The sequence below is a fragment of the Labeo rohita genome, chromosome 5, assembly GCF_022985175.1.
Source record: "Labeo rohita strain BAU-BD-2019 chromosome 5, IGBB_LRoh.1.0, whole genome shotgun sequence".
Classification (NCBI taxonomy): Eukaryota; Metazoa; Chordata; class Actinopteri; order Cypriniformes; family Cyprinidae; genus Labeo; species Labeo rohita.
Window position 1 is genome coordinate 31,121,341 of NC_066873.1, and position 18,049 is coordinate 31,139,389.

Sequence of the window (18,049 nt, forward strand, 5' to 3'; positions counted from 1 at the left end):
TTACCTTTCTCCCTGCCAAAGTCACCCTCCGTTTCCTCAGTAATAACGAGCCACTCCTCTCCTCTCCCCTCTTCCTCACCCTTTCTTCTGTGAATGGAAGTGTTCTGACTCGGAAGCGATTATTAAATATGAAATGCTGGAGGTCTACAGAAGACAGACACTTATCGGAGTGTGAGGTCATATTGACCAAATGCTAGTCACAACATATCAAAATAAGACATGCTGTCATATTTACGTCTTTTTAGCTGCATATTTGGTCACAATTTTACAGATTAATTAAAAACCACTGCATGGATTTTTATCATTAAAGAGCAGATGTGTACATACACTTCCAACACACATTAATGTTCGAACAACATGTAAAGGTGAACTTTGCATCCGAGGACCCCTTTAAGAATGAGAATTTAGAAGGATATTAAGATATCTTGAATACTATTAGAGTTACAGGCAAGACGGCTTTGGAAAAGAATATTTATGACACTCAGGTATGTTCGATGCAATTGAGCTGACAGAAAAAAATTAGATACATTTCTATTTTTAACATTGTTTATTATTTTATATTCCTCTTTAAAAGAAAAAAAAGTATCAGCTGTATGCAAGGTGACCCACATTCATTTTTTAACCACTTAAAATGTGAACAATTTACCAATTTACTCATGAAGCCACATAAAGATCTCCATATCTCTGAGATTAAACCAATAAGGGCCTTTAAAATAAAAATACTGAAAGAAAAGTTTGTTAAGAACTATAATATAAAAGGATATTAGGATATTTTTAATACTTCTTGAGATACAGGCATGCAAACAAAAAAAACACAAAGTGTTTTTTGCCATTTTCGAACTGTCACTGATGGCATATAATGCAACAAAGAAGGCTAAAGTCAATATTTTACTAGACCTAACAATCTCTGTGTAAAAAGAACATGATGATTCTGCTATCTTTCTAAAGTCATTTTTACCCCCCTCTAATCTGGCTCCAAATCTCAGGTGAAAATTGTCATTTTGACCCCCTCTACAAAATAGTGGAGTTTTTATTATTTGAGCCCCTGTCCCTGAGAATCTTTGTGCACATTCCTATATAAATGGGACTGATTTTAATAACTTTAATAACTTTATAATTTTAGTGTACTTAAAGTGTCATGCACTAAGCACTAGGAAAATACAAGTATCGGATCAGGATTCTGTATTGGCAGATACTTCCTATTCAATAACTCAGACTGAATTGGGGCACAAAACCTTGATCAGGACATCCCTTTCTTCAAGTCATACAGGTTTGGAACAACATTACAGTGAGTAAACAATGCCACACTTTTAATTTTTGGGTGAACTATCCCTTTTAGGAGTATTTCTACTCACTGATTTACTGTACATATCACCACATTTCATGGAAGGTGATTGGTATTGCCTTAGCTGCCTGTCATATTGTGGATCCATAGCTGTCCTTAGTAACCTTGAATGGAGGTCAAGGCAGAATAATCTCTAAAAGAAGCATTAATCAAGAAGGCACTCTGCCATGACAACCATCTAATCGGCTGCTGTTATAAACCAATGAGAAACATTTAATTAAGCAGTGCTGATTATGAAATTACATTCATTATCTTGCGGCATCTCTTTTTCCTTTTCACCAACCTTTTGTCTTAAAGTCGTAGGCAAAATTATTATAACTATCCTTCCAATTACATCACCTCTAATGAAAGGCTTGATTTCATTGATTCCAGGCAAAGAAGAAGGTCTCAATTTTCCACATTGTAAAGAAAAAAAAATGTCCCAACCCCCCTTAGCTCATTCCATCCCTTGGTATAAGTGACTTTCCTTCAACCTTAATCTCATTACCATTGCTGTTTCCTGAGAACACTAATCCAATGTTAAAGGAGATTAAATATACTGCATTAAAAGTATTGCAGCTGTAATATGAGGGACAGTGCGAAAACAGCTTACAAACTCTGGTTTCGCGCATTCAAACATTATGAACTGCTGTGTTCTTCCGTGGTATATCATTAGTTGGGATTTTTTGGTTTCTTCCTTCGACCCCGAAACACTTTTCAGAGTCAACAGAGATGCTTTTGAATGTTATCACATTGTAGCGGGTCGTGCGGGATGCAGCTGTTCTGTCGAGAAAGTCAGAAAACAGAAGCAAGGAAGCAGAAAAACCCCTATACCAACACACACAACAGAAATGTTTCCCTCAATTCGCAGCACCGCGGTTTTCATCTAACCACATTCGGAGGATAAAGTGAGAATGCAGTTTCAATTTGGGGTCTGTAATAGAGGGTGAGCAAAACTGCTAGTGCAGAGAAAAACCCATTCCTCCCCCATCCCTGCACTGACACACACACACCCATACAAAAGGACGCATGCTTTTACTTTAGAATTATTATTTATGCTGCAGCTTTAACATCTTTTATAAGCATCTTTAGGGTCTGAATCTACAGTACAGTAGTTGAAAATGCTAAACAGTGCAGCATAACAGCAGAGCCCACTCGAGACAGCGATCGTATAAAAGCTGCCATTACACTGTTACATCCAAATTAAAAAGAACAAGTTTTATAGCAATACGCTGAGACATCAGCACGACTGTATTTGCCTTTGTAATATTCATAATAAGAGGACTTTAAAATAACATACACAAAATGACATACTGGATTCAAATTGTAGGCATTTTTATTTTTCATCATCTCAGTAATCAGCATAACTACCAGTGTGCTTTGATTCAGATTTCAACCCTGTAATTTAATCTAACCCGCATTGCTTCTGCCGCACAGGGCATTGTCACAACGCCAAAGATTCTAAAGTCAGAGAATAATCAAATGCTGTTAGGCACATTGGCAAAGCCAATGTCTATCAATACGATATTAATTTAATTTTCCTCAAGCTTAGAATGATGTTTATGTGCCAGTAGTTTTTATAATGTTTTTTGTCTAAAATAAAATTGAGTTGTTTACAAAAATGTTTTATTAAACAAACATGGGACTAGTATGAACAACTGTATACCAAGACTGTGCACTCAATTTACTAAGAATGAAAAAAAGTGCAACATCCAGTTTGATGGAATGAGTCCCACCTTCTAAATAAAAGAACAAGTTGCCAGTTGCTGAAGTTATCGTGTCATTGCAGCTGCTGTTAGAAGTTCTGTTTTCATAAAAACAGTCAGTGTCCAGAGACACATGCACATGTGCATTGGCTGAACCAACCTTATATATGTCTTATGCTATGAGCACAAAAGCACAATTTTTTAAAAATATGTTATATAAATGTGAGTTTAATAAGCTTTTTTTTTTCTTCCCTCAGATTTTAGTATTTCCCCATCCAAAGCTGTATGTATTTTTTTATTCTCTGTAACAAGAGATAATACACAATATCTTTCATTGTGCTCCAGTGGAAGTCTGGAACAACATTAGAGCGAGTACATGATAACACAATGGCAGCGGTAGCAATAGATGCTATTTACACCAAGTGCACATAGCAATAGACGCTATTTACACTAAGTGCAAATAGCAATAGATTCTATTTACAGTAAAAATAGCAGTATTTTCCTAATGACATGCTATTTACACTAATGGCTCGTTTCCACTGAGTGGTACGGTTCAGTACAGTACGGTACGCAATTATTTCTGTTCCTATTGTCAGAAGTTGTGAATGGTACCAAAATAGCAAACCGTACCATATCACTTTTATGGTACCCTTCCATTGTGTACCTAGCACAGCAAAAGGTACCAAAATAGTGGAGCTAAACTCCCTGCAGAATGCTCATTGGTTGGCTAGAGATAGGGATTAAGCTTTGTCTTCACTCGTTTCACTATGCTGTTTATGCGTGTTGGGCTTATTTTCATCAGAGTGTGCAAACACAAAAAATATAACAGAGTATCTTGTATTTTTACACAGACAATAGCTGTTTCTCAATATGCATTCTTGTCTGTTCTTGTGGACTTGAGAAACTTCATCAGTCTATACCAGTACTTTGACGAGTGCAAGCGCTTTTTCAGCGCTAATTCTTCACTGTGCATGTTTAGTAAATTCTGACAGTACTATTTTAACACTAAAAGATGGTTAATAAGCTGTTATCAAATCTGGCCCTACTATAAGTGCAAACAGCGATAGAATATTATTATTATTAGTTACATGTAGATGCTATTTATTCTACTTAGGGCAATTAGTGGCAGATACTTGTAACTAGTATTGTGCAATGTTATAAAACAGTATGCAATAACAACGTATTGAGTGTAAATGCTTTATTACAATTTTTAAATGAATGCTGCCTCAAGCCCAAAGTATATGTCACTTTTTACGTGTATGCAAGGAACAGCGTACAGTCCGCGTGATGCAAATTTCATCATCAGAATAATATGCGCGTATAGTATGCGCACCACCCGATTGTCGTAACTGTGCATAGGTTGCACATGCACACTGAAGTTATTTTGCAGTAATCAGTTGCTCCACAAGGTGGCAACACTGTCCCGGGCCATTGTTTCACAGTAGAAAATGAAACTAAACAGATGGAACAACAACAACAACCGAGACTGCAAAAACAACAGACGTTCACACTGATAAGCACTTGTGAGTGAGAGGGTATGAGACAGCTCAGCTGTCTGAAAAGTGTGTCAACTGCCCACGACTGCACACAACATCAAATGGAGTGTACTTTGAAAGTCTATGTGTTCAAATGTATGCATTACGTTAACATATGCGTACAAAAACGAAGTATACTTTTATTATTGTCCCAGTAAAGCCCTCCCTACACCTACCCCTAAACCTAACCGATAAACACCTGTGAGGCACTTTATTTTCTGCTTTTTTATTTTTTTTTCTTCATTTTATTTAAAATAAATGTCTTTCCAAATCTGATATGTAGGGGTAAAAAGGAAGAATATGGAGTTTGGCAAAGGTGGATTCGAACTTGGGTCGATCAATTCTAAAAGCCACTATTACTTTACCGCTTACACCACCTGAGTTGTTGTTCGGCATATGTTTTTTGTACTGTTGTCTATCCCAAACACACAGTGGAGGAGGGTGAGGTTAGTGTAAATGCTCTCCCTCTGCTATTTGCATTTAGTGTAAATCGACACTCCATGACATTATTTTTGGAGTATAACATCATATTTAGGTGAGCTGTCTGTTCAAAACCATGTGAAAAGTGCTACACAAATAAACTGAGTTCCCTTGATGAATGTAATGCAAAAGTCTGCCCGAAATTCCTGTAAAACAGAGCCAAAAAAAACATCACTAGTTAAAACTGGGACATCCCATTTTGAAGGTGTCGCAGACACAAGAAAATGCAAATTCAGAGGGCTGAAAATCACCCAGCTTCCTGTATCTGCCCTCACAAAGACGTCACAGCACAGTTGCCAAATCTATTTCCCAGCTTTATCATTCAAGTGTATTTCAAGCACTGTACCACGTGTCACTGCTGTGATAACACAGAGGAACATGGACCAACGTAATCACAAGGGTTTTAGAAGGGAAATTGTTGGTAAGGCTGGCAAAGAGCACATCCTCTGGGCACAGGAAAAGAGAGAGAGGATAGTGTTACGTAACCCTCTCTGTACTCCCACTATACTTGTGCCAGCCGCCCTAGCTCTCTGCTGCGCCCAGTCTGTTTCCTTTGAACCCAGCTTCTGTCATCTGCCAAGGGAGAGAAAGAATAGAGACAGGAGACTTTGGGACAGACCTAAGCCTCCAGCTGAGAGCCTCTTCATGATGATGTATGTAATGACTGAAATGCAGTGGGACAGAGGTCTGGATAAACACAGCTCAGACTGGCTTCGGTCACACGCACTTTGCTCAACTGATCACACTGTCAGAGAAGCTCTAGGGCTGCTGTCCTCCTCCAAACATCATCTCACATTGACCTGGAGAGACTTGACAGCGCAGAGAAAATGACAGACAGAATAACTTGTGAATACATCAGATCAGCTTATGTACTGTATAGTGGCCCCAGAAAGTACATACTTATGTCACACTTAAAATGTATAAATAGCGCTGCTTTATAAAGTGAATAAAGAATGAATTGGAACTGAATATAGAGTTGGAACTGAGAATAAAGTGGAACTGAATTATGCAACAATAGATTTCGGGCCAGATTTACTAACAGCTTGCGCCAGTCTTTTGGCATTAAAACAGTACTATCAGGATTTACTAAAGACGCGCAGTGAAGAATTAGCGCTGAAAAGGCATGGACACGGTTATTTTTGCGCCTGATCTTACTGAATATGTATTTGTAGGAGATTCCCTTTCAGACACAAAATTTAGAGGAGGAGAGTATTAAAATGAATCACGCAACGTGATTTACTAACGTTTGCACTCGTCAAATTACTGGTATTTGCGCCATTATTTAACGCCAAAAAAGCATGTCTTAAAGCAGGCGGTAATTTGCACTGATCTTGGTAGCTTGTGCTGATCATTACGGAAATTATCTGTCTGCGTCTGTGTTCTTCAATGTGCGCGTTGTCAGTAATTCACACAAAGAATTTTCCCCTTCCTTCGACGCTTTTATGGAATTGTGCTCTAACATTAATTTGCCCTGTTTAGTAAATCTGGCCCATAATGACTGAAACACACACACAAAAAAGCATTTGAACACTATCTAGTTGTCAGATTGGAACACGTTTATAGTTAATTTGTCTTCTGCTAGAACACCTTGGTGAACTTGAGCAATTGATTTCATATTGTACAGTACAGCCCCAAAAATGAGCTTGAGGCCGGCTGGTTTAAAGCAATTGCACAAATCAAAAAAGTTCACTAGTCTCATTGTTCTCTAGACTACAAAACATCCAGTCTCATTGGTTTGCAAAATTTTGTTTTCAATTCAATGAAATTCATACATTTTTGAGTGTGAGTATCCTTAGTGATACCGATACATTGTGTTCATTTAACCAAATGTGAGATGAAGAGACTGGGCTGCGATTTTTGTGCAAAAAAAAAAATTAAATTGCTATGGAAACAGAAAGTTCTGTCAGTACGTCTCAGTATAATGATCTTTCTCCAAAGTTCTTTCTCCAGTTAACACACACACACACACACACACACACACAATGGTGTTTCTTCCATTATATGGCCACTTTTGACCCTGTGGACTTTCAGAAAATTAACTCGTAAAGGACTTTTCACACCCTCACTTGTTTATTTAATTTGTCCATTAACAATATGTAACAGTTACTGTTCAAAAGTTTTGGGCTGTAAGATGTTTTTAATGAAAGAAGTATCTTACGCTCACCAAAGCTCCATTTATTTGATCAAAAATACAATAAAAATTTTAATAATAAAAATTGTTAAATACTATTACAATTTAAAATAAACTTTAAATCACAATTTATTTCTGATGGCAAAGCTGTTTTTTTGCAGGCATTACTGCAGTATTTTGTGTTTTCATTACATTAACATTTAGTTATTTAGCAGACGCTTTTATCCAAAGCGACTTACAAATGAGGACAATGGAAGCAAAACCAACAAAAGAGTTGAAAACAATGAAGAAAACAGTTGCGTCGCTTTGTTATGATATTTTCAGGATTCTTTAATGAATAGAAAGTAAATATTTTAATTGAATTTTTTTGTAACAATGTAAAAATAATTACATTGCAATAAACTGTAAATAAACTTTTTGAATGGTAGTTGCATCACAGGAGAGACTGCCATTTACTGAAATTTCCACATCTCAAATGATGTATTGTGTTTGATAACATTCTGTGGTGGAAAATACATTTAAAACATTTTTTTTCTTTCTTTTTTTTTCTTAAAGGGGTCATCGGATGCTAAGTTCACTTTTACATGTTGTTTGAACATTAATGTGTGTTGGCAGTGTATGTACAAATCTACCCTATAATGATAAAAATCCATGCAGTGGTTTTTAATTAATCTGTAAAAATAATATCCCCTTTTTCAAATCAAGCCATTGTCAGATGCCTGTCTTTGTGGCGTCACACCCACAGAGGCCGCTCCTACGATAGTTGATTGACATGAGCGTCTTACCTCAGATCAGCTGTAACAGTCTGACCTCCATTGTTTCAATGCCAGAGCAGGGATGTAAGTTAGACAAGAATATCTCAGATTGAGCGATTGAGGTGTTGTGTTGCTGGATGTAATAATGAACGTAGTGGTCGTCATTTACTCCCGACATCTGAGCCGCTGAAGATCCAGTAGATTGCGTTTGTTTGTGAAGAGAATGCGCCTCCCGATCTACATATATCCATCTATGTTTGCGCGAATCATTCATGATCCAGCGAGTGAGTATAAGGTTTTTTTTTTTATGAATCTTTGCGATCGCCTTTCCTAATAAAGTGCTAGTTAGCAAGTTTAGCGGCTAAATGCGGCAAAAGGAAACAGGCTTGTCTTTCCACAGAGAGAAGAGAGGGGCGGGGCGAGCAGAGCTCATTTGCATTTAAAGCAGCCTCAACCAGAATGAGATGATTTTTGCAGAGCTGATTTTGGCAAGGTAAAAAGGGTGTTGTTTTACACAACCATTGAGAATTTTAACCAAAGTATATTATAGACTTTTCATTAAGACCTTAAAGAATCATATCAACTTGTGGAAAATGGGCATCCGATGACCCCTTTAACACGTCATAGTAGAGTATACATTTTTAACATTTGATATATTCTCTGGAAACAAAAGTGGAAATTCACATGTAATGCAATGTATGCTTTATACATAACAAAATGTATAAATATGTAAGCTTTAATAGAAAACAACACCCTGGGACTTAAAAGTGCCTTAAGTTAAAGAAATACCAATATAATAAAACACACACACACACACAAATATAACAAACTCATTTTGCCCTCATAACTAGTCAGGCTGAGTTTAACAAACAGTTGAGTTATTTACCATTTATTTTAAGATAACTATAATATCAGCAATATTAACAAGCTATCAAGTTTCCTCTGTACATAGGAGTCACATGACACTTCATTAAAGTGACGGTCCAGAGGCACTTGTCAATCATTCTGGCACATATTTAATTGAGGTGTCACTCTCTGTCGCCTGCTGCTGAAAGGACCCATTACGTCACATCTCTGGAAATCAACTCTGTTAACAATGTCTTTACACTCTCTTTCATCAACAACAGATATGTAAGAGTGTTACCATAAATCGCCTCATCTTATTTCTTTAGTAGCGTAAGAAAATATCGCCTGCTTCACATCGGAAAGACAGCTTCTAATTACCCAACAACCCCAGATCAAGTCTCTATGTGTTATGTAGTTACAGTGAGGTAGCTCTTCATGGTCATAGCACACGCAACTTCAAAATATATAATACATTACAAAAATATGTAAGTATATCACTAATAAATATTTATATTATTAGTATATGAATTACTTTGTGCTTAGAGACAAAACTAAAGGGTAAACAATACATTCAATTCCCAATACACTGTTCTCAACGCACAGCCTTCATCAATCACTCAAATGAAAGTTTATGCCTAATGGGGATAATAATGCTTGAGGTTTTACAAAGAGTTTTTGTGACAAATGAGGTTTGCCTAAACAGCGATAAATAGGCATGCTGTGCAAATGGTATGAGTCACATAAACAACTCTTCAACTTATTCAAAATGTTTTGAGTGTATTTTGATATTTTAGTGTTAAACTTTTTATATGTAAATGATACATAGGATCACATTTTGATGACTGTCAAAAAGTTAACCTGAATTCACCAAGTTTAAAAATGATGTTAAAAAATATTCATATTAAAATATTTTTTTACAATCTCACACACCGGTTTCATCACAAACCATTAGGAGTTTGCAAAGTCTAAGTTCATTCAGAGTGACATTTTGAGTTGCAAAGAGTTTCTAAACTCTTTATTTAATTTCATTTTCAGCATACAATAATAGATGTTTAATTAGCTTTGCCAGTCTGAATATTAATATTGAATATTAACTGAATATTCAACAAGATGAAAGACAAAAAAAAAAAAAAAGATAAGAAATACTTCTCTTTACTCTACATGTGCCATTTCTGCCACCTCATTACAACTGTATTGCTGTCCACCTGAGCCTGGAAATTCCAGAAAGCCATTCCCCAAGAAAAATTGCACTGCTTCTTGCTAATATTTTATTCTGAGCTAAACAATATGACAATTCTAGCCGTGTGTCATATGGTACCGTATTGCAGTGTCCAACAACAAGTGATTTGTCTATCTATGCCAAAAATAAAAATGCTGTGTGATGCGACAAAATACCAGCCAATCAAGATGTATTTGATGTGAAATATAGGTTCATGAAGATGGATTTGGGGCTACCTGATGTTTATCACATCTGCTTTAATAAAGCCACTGCAAAAATGAATACAGCTGAGCACTGATTCAACCTGACAAAGGATTTCAAATACGATACAGTTTTCTTTGTTTAAGACTTTAAGGCTTTAAAGACTACAGCTTGAAAGAAAAAGTGCATTTTAAAAGAAATCAATATTAAACTGGCCTTTGTGCATCTCACAACAGTCATGTCCTCTTTTTCCTTCTCGAACACAATGCTGGTTATCGATTGACCATTACATGGCAGGTTCAGGTTCACCTGTCCCTGTGCCTTCTCCCTTTGCACTGGCCATTGATTTTGGCAACTCAACAATGACTTAATGTCTTTGCACATCAAAGGTGTGATGACTCCATTAAGTTATCACAGATGTATTTGGCACAACAGACTGAATTCAGGGTGACAAATAAAAATGAAAAATGAAATTCCTGATGGAGGTATACACTCCTCATTATTTTACAGAACTGACAATAATACAGCACATTACCTTGCTGGATAGATCAACATTTCTGTTCACCAGCATATATTGTATTTTGGATGCTGGTCAACCAGCTAGACCAGCACAAAACCACTTATTAATTCTCTAAGGTGGCCTTTTCAACAAGGGAGATGTCATGCTTTCAAAGAGCAACCTTGTTAAACTGTCATGCAGCAAACAACAAGAACATATGGTTCTATGGTTCAAATTATTGTTGACCTTTCAGTTTACCAGCTTTACAAGGTACTTGTGTGAACTTAAACAATGTAACTCTCCAAAGGCAAAGTTAACTTTAACATTAAGAGAACTTTTCTTTAATTACTCGCTCCACTTTCAAGGAAAGTATTCTTTAGCAAGTCTAAAACAGCCACTGTCTACGCAGTAGGGTCACTGGTTCATTCACTACATAGCTATAATATGCCTGAGTGAACATAGAGCTACTTTCTCAAATTAATTACATGTGAAGGCAGGCAGCTGTGGGAGGAAAAGAAAAGGAAGAGTGTGAAAGGAGTAGGTGATAATAACTCAGTCTTTGTATCTAAACTCACTGAAACCTGGCGATTTAGCACAAATCATTTATTGACCGCAAACGCCATTGTTGGAGACCTGTGTGTGTTCATCTAAACAGGTTTATCCTTTAGAATTGGCAGTACAGGTACTCCTTTGTATACTGCTAAACTCAAATTGCATTTGTGTGTGGGCTTTTGTGATGAAGAGCCGAACTGTCATCAATAGATGAGGTTAATGAGGTGGTTCAGGAGGTGATTCATTCTAGCTGAGCGTTGTGGATTTCATCTCTCTCATTTTGGTGTTGTTCAGTGTTAAAGCATGATCCATACAGATCAATGATGGAATTATGTAAGTCGTCTTACATAATAATAGAGTATCCACCTCCTCGAGTTAATGTTTAATTCATTAGTATTTCTGATTTATCAGTATTCCTCCCGCTCCTGTTCAGATTAGCGGACAGCTGTTGTTTAATAAACATCCCATAAAACGCTTGAAAGCAGCTGTTATGACTAGAGTGATCATTAGTTAGTCAGATGAAGTAGGAGCATCTTTGTGAAGTGAATCAGACTGACTTACTAATGCAATCTAAAGCAGTTTTAAGCACTAGCAGACTCTGTAGGATTGATAGAATTAAATATAAAATCTTTTTAGCCAACAAATTAGTTGCCATGGCCTCCAGTTAGTCAATATTTTTTAAGAAACTGTACCCAATTTATATAAGGGCAAATCCAGCGTTATGGATGTGACATTTTGCGTTATTGATGTGACATATAAATGCTTAAAGAACGTATGTGTTACCAATATACCGAACCATCTGTTTATATTTTAATGAACCCTTGTCTATGCATGAGTTTTCTATGTTAAAAAAGGGAAATAATCATGCGTTATGGATGACAAAAAAGGACACAAAAAGGTTTTTGAGAGGCTGCATACTTTGCAGGATTTCTGCAAATTACAATGCACAAACCAGACCTCTTCAAAGAATATATAATTGTTACTTTATTATAAATTTGATGTGTCTGTTTATGAGGAATATATACTGTTATGGATGTGACAAGCCTGAAAATAGCACTTACCAGACTATGAAAAATCACGCACTAAAAATAAAAAAAATGCTTTGAAAACTTTAAAGTGAGAGACCTCACATGGGTATTTGAACCATCAAATGTTGACATCTGTGCTATCGGTATAGTAAAAACCTTCGGTAAAAACATTTTTTCATGGTAAGGTTGACATTTGCATGGAATTACCCATAAACATCTTTTTTTTTTTTAAATGCATTTTACAATACTTAAGACTTTCTAATTCTTTTTAAACTCTACAAAATGAAGATTACAGACTTAAAGGGGTCATCGGATGGCCATTTTTCAGTTGATATGATTCTTTAGGGTCTTAATGAAAAGTCTATAATATACTTTGGTTAAAAATTCTCAATGGTTGTTTAAAACAACACCCTTTTTACTTTGTCAAAATGAGCTCTGCAAAAATCATCTCATTCTAAGCGGTTGTTCCTTTAAATGCAAATGAGCTCTGCTCACCCCGCCCCTCTCTTCTCTCTGTGGAGTGACGAGCCTGTTCACTTTAGTCGCATTTAGCCGATAAACTTCCTAACTACCATGTTATAAGCGAAGGCAATCGCAAAGATTCATAAAAAAACCCTTATACGCACTTCTGCTGTAAGTGAAACTGGATCACGAATGATTCGTGCTAACATATACGGATATATGTAGATTGGGAGCCGCATTCCCTTCACAAACAAACGTAATCCACTGCATCTTCAGCGGCTCAGATGTTGGGAGTAAATGACGACTACTACGTTCATTATTACATCCAGCAACACAACACGCTCATGTCAATCAACTATTGTGGGAGCAGCCTCTGTCAGTGTGACGCCACACCAACAGGCATCTGAGAATGGCTCGATATGAAAAAGGGGATATTATTTTTACAGATTAATTAAAAACCACTGCATGGATTTTTATCATTATAGGGTATATTTGTACATACACTGCCAACACACATTTATGTTCAAACAAAAAGTGAACTTTAGAAAATTAGAAAAATGCCACATTAGAAAATTACAGACATAATTATAGTGTGGACGAGCATTCACATCCAAATCAGTCAGATCACATCAAATCACTTTTGCACTTCTGATGTAACTGTGCAGCTCTGAATTAAAAACATTCTTGCCTTGACACAGCATTAGTTGAAGACCGTAAAAATCCTCATACATATTCCAAGCTCTTCGTGCTGGCAGCCAAAATTCACAATTATTTTATTTGTGATAAATCAGCTCTCCATGCAACTAAATGTGCTGACTCTATCCACAGGGAATAACTGGAGCTCATCTTCCCTACAAGCTGAAAGATTCTCGTCATTAATTGATTCAGTATTGCAATACTTTCTCTGATGGCTTTTCGGCTAAACACATTAGCATAATTTTTCCTCGAGCAGATTTGAAGGAAGTTGAAAGTCAGCGTCAATTAATCTTTAAAGTCTAAAAAGTCAAAGTATGTGCTTTGTTTTTAGATAACACCACAATTACAGTATTGTATAGGTGTATAACTTTCGAAAGCATATCATGATCCTCACACAGCATTTCAATCAACAGTCTCTGACCTCAGAGCTGTGTAATAACTCAACATTTTCTCAATAGCAGCCACCACCTGTTTCAAGCTCAGGGCACAAAAGAAACATCCTCACTCAGTTCAATGCTCAATTTTAATGATATGACCAAAAAGAACAGAAAACGTCTTTCTAGCATCATTGCCATACATACAATGTCTGCTTGATGGGATTTTTATTAAAATCTACTGCAAATTAAACTAAAAAAATAGTGTCCTGAAGACCGCTGTAAATACACTCTGGTTTGTTGAAGACTATTGAAGTGAAATCACTAAATATGATCAGCTGATCAGTCCTACACTCTTAAAATATAAAGGTGCTTTAAAACGTTCTTCACTGCGATGCCATAGAAGAACCATTTTTAATTCCAAAAAGAACCATTCAGTCAAACGTTCTTTAAAGAACCATCTCTTACTTACCTTTTTATAATCTGAGGAACCTTCTTTTGTCACAAAGATCCTTTTGTGAAACAGAAAGGTTCTTCAGATGTTAAAGATTCTTTATGGAACCATTTAAACAAAAAAGGTTCTTCTATGGCATTGTGAAGCACCCTTATTTTTAAGAGTGTATGCAACATTTCTATGGAAAATTATAGTGCTACAATAATTGGGTTAAGTTTCATGTATAAGTCACTATCAATAATAAGCAAAATGTGCATAGAAAGCAGAGGTGTCTGTGGTGAAATGATTGACTGCTTAATTTAAATACAGTGCAAATACAGCACTGTGCTATTTTAGCACATGTAGCGCCTGGTTAAAGGAGAACTCCACTTTCAGAACAACAGTTTACAAATAATTTACTCACCCCCTTGTCATCCAAGATGTTCATGTCTTTCTGTCTTCAGTCGTAAAGAAATTATGGTTTTTGAGGAAAACATTTCAGGATTTTTCTCCATATAATGGACTTGATTGGTGCCCCGATTTTGAACTTCCAAAATGCAGTTTAAATGCAGCTTCAAAAGGCTCTAAATGATCCCAGCTGAGGAAGAAGGGTCTTATCTAGCGAAACGATCGGTCATTTTTTTCAAAAAATAAAAATTGATATACTTTTTAAGCACAAAAGCTTGTGTAACACAGGCTCTGGGATGCGCGTTCACAATGCTACGAATTAGTGATGGGTCGTTCTTGAACGATTTGTTCATTCTGAACAAATCTTTAATGTGACTCGGGAAGAACGAGTTGTCTCGGGGGAGTGATTCGTTCAGCATGCGCAACATCCTATTAGGTTCTGTACTGGAATTAGTTCACCTGTTTCGAGTCTGCGGGTTTTTCGAGTCGTTCGTTCATCTTATGGGGCTATCACACGATGAACGAACGACTCGAACCCAGAGACTCGAGAGATGAACTAATCAATTCTTTTTTCGGCTCACACTGCATTGGTTGGGCTTATGGGGCTGTCACGTGATGAATGAACGACTCAAACCCGAAAACTTGTCAGATAAGAGGTGAGGTGAGCTAATCATAGACTAAAGACCCAGGTATCTTATACCATTGTAGTTTTGTCTTGTTTGTAGTGTGGTCAATGTTTGTGTAAGCAGTAGATGTGTTAGGGAAGTAACACGTAACATTTTAATTATATTTTGCTAAAATGAACGAAATGACTAGAAAAAAGATTCGTTCATTTTGCTGAACGAGACTCAAAGGTCCAAGTCGGTAAAATGATCCGAACTTCCCATCACTACTACGAATCACGTCTAAGTTCATCGTCTGTAGTACCGTCTACATTCGGCGTGACCTTTCGACATGATTCAATAGTATGTGAATGCACATCCCAGAGCCTGTGCTACACTAAAAGTGCTTAAAAAGTATAAAAAATTTTATTTTCCGAAGAATATGACTGATCGTTTTGCTAGATAAGACCCTTCTTCCTTGGCTGGGATCATTTAGAGCCCTTTGAAGCTGCATTTAAACTACATTTTGGAAGTTCAAAATCGGGGCACCAATCAAGTCCATTATAGAAAAATCCTGAAATGTTTTTCTCAAAAAACAATTTCTTTACGACTGAAGACAGAAAGACATGAACATCTTGGATGACAAGGGGGTGAGTAAATTATTTGTGAATTGTTGTTCTGGAAGTGGACTTCTCCTTTAACCTGAATCGCAGGCGATTAGTGAATCAGAGGCGAGTTTATCTGCCAACAGTACCACAACACACCTGCTTAGTGAATTCACCCCATTTTTCTCAGGTCAAGTATTAAATGTACTAGTAGTCTGTTTGTGCTTCTAAAATGTGCTTGGCATTCTGAACATACTGTATATCTCAACCCTTGCTTCAGACGCATGACAACGGTTAGCCAAGGAAATACTTTATTTTTATTGCATCTGCCTCAGTCTGATCAGTCTCAGGCATCCTGAAATGACTGTTACTTCTCTTTGCAGGTGGACATTTCCTCATATTCTCTGGGGGCTGCATTTGCAGAGTTTCTGTCGAGCTCCATTACCCGCTACTGCCTTTTGCCTTTGTTTTTGTGCTTCTATACATGAAATTTAGCTCCTGTTAAAGCTGGCATTTTCACTTGTGATTTCATCACCTGGTGTCACAATGTGCAATGATTGTGACATTTGTTCAAGTCTCTTTAAAAAAAAATAACACACACAAGTCCACTAATGATTAAACTTTGCTTTACATCTCAAATTGTTCATTCAGCCAAAACCATTTGCTCATTAGTAAGTAAACTGTTCAGTCTGAAACTTAAAAGAGCAAGTACAAACTTATGGCACCAACGCTAATGAAACAGGGCTTTATGAGAACATTTGTATTTGATGCACATTTTTGCATCTTAATAATAAGCTTAGGGGAAAATAACATGTCACATTAAAATTAAGCAGGGTGTATAAAGGACAGCAGATAAGAGTGTATCCATCTATCGACTTCCTGTTTTCTGCCCACTGGTCACAAATCAGCAGCTGCACTGATTGGCTCAGATTGGTCCTGTCATGCTGTCAGCCGATAGGCTGATAATGAAGTGTCAGAGTCATAAAAGCTTAAAAAGAGACAGGCTGGTGCAGAGCGGGTGTCACCAGTGCTAAAACGCTGAAATAACACCTCCTACAAACAGAAAATCCTCACCTCACTAATGGAGAAAGGGCTATCCTGAATCATCTCATATTCAATATTTAACTCTTCTGTAGCCAAACGTAGTGTGGCTGTACTGCAGTACTATGATATACGCTACCTGATCTTTGCAAGATGCGAAATACGTAACCAGTAAGTACATATCACTTTTCAGACGTAACAAGCTTGCTCGGTAGCTCAGACGACACGGAATTGGACTTGCAGAATCCTTGGGTACGAACCTGTGAAAAACATGACTCTTGATGAAAGAGCTGAAAGATGATAGATCAAAAAACTAAGGTAAAACATCATGCTTATGTTTGCGTTTTTAAGTCACATTTGCTTTTATTTATACTATCGTGTTGGTTTAGGTGTAGTACAAATGGTACGTTATTTTAAAACATCACGGAGCATAGCGCCACTCAACAAACATCTGAACAAACAAAAAAATCTGAACACTCTTTTAGCACCACTCAGTGGACATTTCACATCGAATATGAAATGAAACTTACATGGCGGTACGTAGTTCGTGTCTTGCGAAAAAGCTCCCACAGGTATTTTTTCGTCATGAGATCAGGTTGGATATACACCAAGAAACTGAATGATCACTATTAGTGATGCACGATATTGGATTTTGCCGATACCCAATATTTTTAAACTCGTTTTGGCCGATAGCCGACGCCGATGCTGATATATTTCCTTTCGTTTGGACACAACACAAAGTCTCTCCTGTGCAGAAATTATAAGCAAATTATTTTTAATTTTTTAACACACCATTCTGTACATACATTCACAGATTAAATGCAGAGATCTGAAACAGTGAATCTAATCATTATTCAGGCAAAACTTTGCTTCAAGTATGAGCCACACTGCTGACGTGATCTATTTGCTAGCACACACACGTGCTGAACACACGTGAATCACTCTTCTTATCGGCAAGACACATCAGCGTAATTTTTCGAATCGGGCCGATGCCAGTATTCACATTTAAAGCCATTATCGGCAGATTCAAATACTGGTCCGATAATGTCATGCATCCCTAATCACTATATTCATGCATCGTTTCATGGTACTTCATGGTGCAAGATTAGTATGGTACATATCATTTTATAACAATACACTAAATAACAAATC

The 18,049-nt window shown here is 36.8% G+C and overlaps 1 protein-coding gene across 9 annotated transcripts in view; it reads right to left on the minus strand.

Moving 5' to 3' along the window:
• trpm3 (transient receptor potential cation channel, subfamily M, member 3) overlaps positions 1–18,049 on the minus strand; it is a 170,821-nt gene that overhangs the window by 81,231 nt on the left and 71,541 nt on the right. The gene's annotated exons all lie outside the window — the stretch shown is intronic.